At 40.0% G+C, this 4718-nt stretch overlaps 1 long non-coding RNA gene across 1 annotated transcript; it reads left to right on the plus strand.

Annotated features, from left to right (window-relative positions):
- Positions 1 to 725: 725 nt before the first annotated feature.
- On the plus strand, positions 726 to 3159 carry LOC147904642 (uncharacterized). The gene is made up of 3 exons (XR_015543640.1): positions 726 to 1003; positions 2319 to 2467; positions 2560 to 3159. It is a non-coding gene; the product is annotated as an uncharacterized LOC147904642 (long non-coding RNA).
- The last annotated feature ends 1559 nt before the right edge of the window (positions 3160 to 4718 follow it).

Genomic DNA, 4718 nt, shown 5'->3' on the forward strand with positions numbered 1-4718 from the left:
AGACCTAGCACATGGGAACGAGACTTGCTCCCATCGGCTCACTGAGAATTGAACCTCTGGGCCCCTTATATAAACTCGGGCCCCAAGCACCAAAAATAGCGAAGACCTCTAACTGGTTCGTGCCCTTGCCACTCAACTTGAGAATCAAGCCTGCCTAGCTCTAAGCCTCCCCAGGCTACGTGAGCTAGTCTTGTGTACCCAGTACACGTCATATACCAATCCATGTACATGAGAGAAGACTCCCTAGTGGATTCATCAGGAGAAAAGCCAGATGAAACTCCTCTCTTAAAATGTTATAAGGTCGTTCATATAAACGTATAAAAGTTTCAAGAAGTTGGCATCTTAGAGTTCACCCAAGCATTTATAAAATGAGAGCATGGAGGTGTGAAGCTCCACAGATGGGTAACAATTCACAGGACAACAATTCCCCAATAAATTCAATTAGAAGCTTCGAAGCAGAATGCCCAAAAGAGATTCCCATAAATTGGATAGATCGGATGATATCCATCACCATAAGGTGTTGGTGTATGGATGGCTAGACTGATTTGTGGAAATCTCTAGTTAAGCGCGCTTACGTGCGAACAAAACGGGAATGCTGACCTCCCAAGTAAGGGGAGGTATGGCAACCCCCATCTAGTTTCCGACTTCCAACTTGGTATGAGAGCCAAGTTGCCCCTCGCTCTCCAGCCTCTCCCCGCTCCATTCAAAGCTTGGGAACTCACTTTTGTCCGCTTCTGTCACATAGAATTGCATTTCTGTCGCAAGAACCCCTACTGTCTAGCATTGTTTTATGCAAGCACTTACTCCTACAGCTTTTCTGGACCTAGACTACAAGTTTTAGAGCTGTTTTCGTGAAAGGTGCTGCTGTTTGGAGCCTGTTTCTGCAACAGGTGCTGCTGTTTTTGTGGTTGGACCACTTTCTGGAGGTTTCTTTGCAGGTCGGAAGCTGCAACAACAGTTCCGGGTCAAGTTGCCGCAGTTTGTGACATTCTGGAACTTTGAGGTCATTTTGAAATCAGTCTTGGCCTGTGCTTGCTGGTTGACTCTTGTTGGTGATTGTTTTTGTGCTTCTTGCTGTTTTGGCCCTATTTCAGTCAAAATTTCACAAGGACAGCTCAAGTTTTGGACTCCCACGTGCCTCCTACTGTTCAGCGTTCCACTGTATTGGATTGTAGACGGTGGTTTGCTACGGACTTGCTATGGGAAGCTACTCCCACACTCCTAGAAATTGTTTTTGAGCTAGGATTATAATATAAGAAGTCCTCTGTAGGGGTTTTAAGTATTCTCCGAATATAGGAAGCTATCAACCAAAGAAGACTCCCTGGAGGATTCATTAGGAGGAAAAACAGATGAAAATCCTTTATTAAATTGTTATAGGTCTCAATAGTTAAGCAAATGGACAGGATCTTTCATACAAACGTAAAAGTTTCAAGAATGGTGGTGTTCGTCCAAGCATTTATAGAAGGATAGACCATGGAGGTGTGAAGCTCGGGGTAACAATCCACAGGACAACAATGCCCCAGAATTTCAATTAGAAGCTTCAAAGGAGAATGCCTAAATTCAAGACTCTAGTAAAGGGAACAGATGCATCATTAACGTCTGTGCTCAAGAAAAACAGAGAATTACATTAGCTCTTGATAACCTGAGCCAGATTTTGTTGAAGATGAGGTTTTTGTCATGGACGACTTCAATATAGTAGTCAAGTTGTATGGAGATACAAGCCACACTTCTAGAGAGAACCAATTACTGTGTTTGAATCCTAGACTTTGTAAGAGAGATTTCCATAAATTGGGTAGATCGGAGGACATCACGTTAAGGTTTTGGTGTTTGGATGGCTAGACCAATTTGTTAAAATCTCTTGGGATGGGTGACCTCCCGGAAAGGGGAGGTAGGGCAACCTCCATTTAGTTTTCGATTTCCATCTTGGTATCAAAGCCAGGTTGCCCCTTGCTCTCTAACCCCTCTTCTCTCCATTCCAAGCTTGGGTGCACGCTTCTGTCACAAAGAACTGCATTTCTGTCGTGAGAACCCTTACTATCGAGCACTCCTATAGCTCTTTTGGACCTAGGCGACAAGTGTTGGAGCTGTTTCTTAAAAGAAGCTGCTGTTTGGAGCTGTTTCCGCAAAGGTGTTACTGATTTCGCAGATTTTGACATGTTTTACTGCTGTTTTAAACTACTGAAGCAGTAGCTTCTCTCTGGACTTTTGTTGTCTGTTTTGGAGGATTTCGACCTATTTTTAAAATGATTAAACCAGTTCTTTGCAGACTGGAAGCTGCAGCAATGACTCCAGCTTCAGTTTGTGACATTTTGAAACAGATTTGAGGTTATTTTGAGATCAATTGTGACCTCTACATGCTGGTTGACCTGTTGGTGACTGTTCTTGTGCTTCTGGAGCTGTCACCTTGCTGTTTTGGACCCATTTCAGTAAATTTTTCAGAAGGACAGCTCAAGTTTTGCAGTCTTGGGTGCGTTTTCAACTGTTTAAATAGTCCATTTTCAGGCTGCATTTGCCTAGCCAGCTATTCGCTTACGGAACAGTTTTTTGTTGTTGTTGCAGTATAATTCATAGCACGTGAAATTTTGTAGACTGAGAATCAAAATCAAAATGCGGGCCTAGGAGGATAAACTGGATGGCACCAGTATTCCTTGTGGAGTTTTATGGCGAGGAATCTTTTGATTGCAAAGAATCTATGCACTAGGAGGATTTTGGACTAAAAAAGGGCCTCATAAGGAGTGGATTAGCAAAAATGGATTAAGAACTAACAAGGCTTCTAGAGGGTCCCATCACCCTCATATGAGTCCGAAAAAGTACATATCTCTAGGCTTTAGTGGTTCCAAAAAGTGTGCCTCTCTCTTTTACGTGGAGGGGCCCTCCACTTGGAAAAACTTCATGCACCCCAAGGGAGGTCCCTAGTTCTAAAAAATATATTGTGGGTATCGCTAAAAAAAAAATCAATTTTTTTGAAAACTTTCAAAGATGACTTGAAACCCTTTTAAACCCCAAACAATGCCTGTACACCCAAATTACTTTCCAACAAGACCATAATCACCGTTCAACCTCTAAATCATACTTCTTTTCACCATCATCACTTTTCAACCTCTTCTCACCATTTTATTATCCTGTAATCTCAAACCTTTGTTGTTGCCATTGATCCTATTTTACCCTCTACTAATCTAAAATCTTTTTTCCTTTGAATTTTGGTTCAAAAATCTATTTTTGAAATCCTCACATGATTCCAATGCAAGATCACACCAATAGGCTGCAAAAAAACACCTTACACGTTGAAGTTGCACCAAAGTATTGTCTCGTCAATGTAGTGGCTACAAGATTATTGACAAAAGAAAGATTAATATCAACTATGACAGCAAGGAGCAAGGCATCTCAAACTGTGGAGTGTTAGTGGACTCTATCCAGTGGATCCTTTAACACGTGCTCCTTCTATGTTGAAAAATATGGCGAGTTTGATTCAATACGTAGGAGATGTCTTCAAGGCTTACTTGGTAATCATTTGTTGTTGAGACAAATACATGTTAGAAATACATTAAAAAATTAAATTCTACTATCCAAGATCTATTGGGTGGATTTATATTCAATTCAGAAAGCATGATGTTGGAAGGCACAAACAGGACAAAAGGCCAAGAAAGCCAAAAGAAAGATGGACAAGCTACCAAAGAGGGAGCAAAGCGAGGACCAAGCAACTTTGAGTACATAGAGTGTAGCAATATTCTTTAGGGTGTATGTAAGGTCCAAGTTGCAATGGTCGAGTTTTACAACATGAAAGCATGGAGTAAGTGACATTTCTCTTATTTATTTGAGTTGTAATTTCTTAAATGTGTTTTCTAATAGTGTAAATCTTATATTTTTCAAATTGTGAAGAAAAGTTACTATTTGTTATCAAGGTGGATGCGTGTGGAGACGGTGAGTATTACTTTAATGAACAAAGCCCTTAAATATGCTAAAATAAGAAAGTTGAAGAAGTTTTAGTGTTCAATTAGAAAGGAACATTTGGTAGCTTGTTGTATTTGAACTTCCTAAAGAGACAAAGTCATATCATATGTGAAATGGATCTTTGATAGATCTCTGATTTTAAGTATCATCGATTCTCAGACCAAAGAGTAGTTGTTTCAAGTTGGAAAATCTAGATTCTTCAAAGTTCAATGGCACATGTCATGAGACCTTAAAATGTTGAAGTGTGTGTTTGGAACGGAATTGAGTACAAATGCAACATATCTATGCCTTTTTTGCATGTACTCACAACAAGTTCGAGTGAGTAACGACATGAGTACAGGATAACAAATAAAAACAAAGAAAAGACTTTGGGAACGGTAAAGATGTGATGAGTGATATGGTAGATGATGATGCCAACAAATAGATGTAATGAAGTAATGGGCTACGATCAGGATGTTGCATCGAACAAAGATGAAATTGATAAAAAAATGGAATCATTACAGAGACCGAGATGCGCGACTCATTGATAAGTCATTTTACTGGCACATTATATATGTATGGAACATGAAACCAAAGAGACGTATTACGAGGGTCGATGCTCTTCTCTTGAATAGGGGTCTACATGCAAGGAAATCAAGAAATCTTTTGAATAAAGTATCCACGGGGTGCTCAATGCCACTTTTTTGTCCAATCATGGCAAAAATCAATTAAATATGCATTGGAATGAGTAAAAAGAGTTATGTGAGTGTATCACTAATGTGGAAGTT

Source organism: Dipteris shenzhenensis, chromosome 2 (genome assembly GCF_047967505.1).
Source record: "Dipteris shenzhenensis isolate YYH24624 ecotype China chromosome 2, Dip_SZ_1.0, whole genome shotgun sequence".
Lineage (NCBI taxonomy): Eukaryota > Viridiplantae > Streptophyta > Polypodiopsida > Gleicheniales > Dipteridaceae > Dipteris > Dipteris shenzhenensis.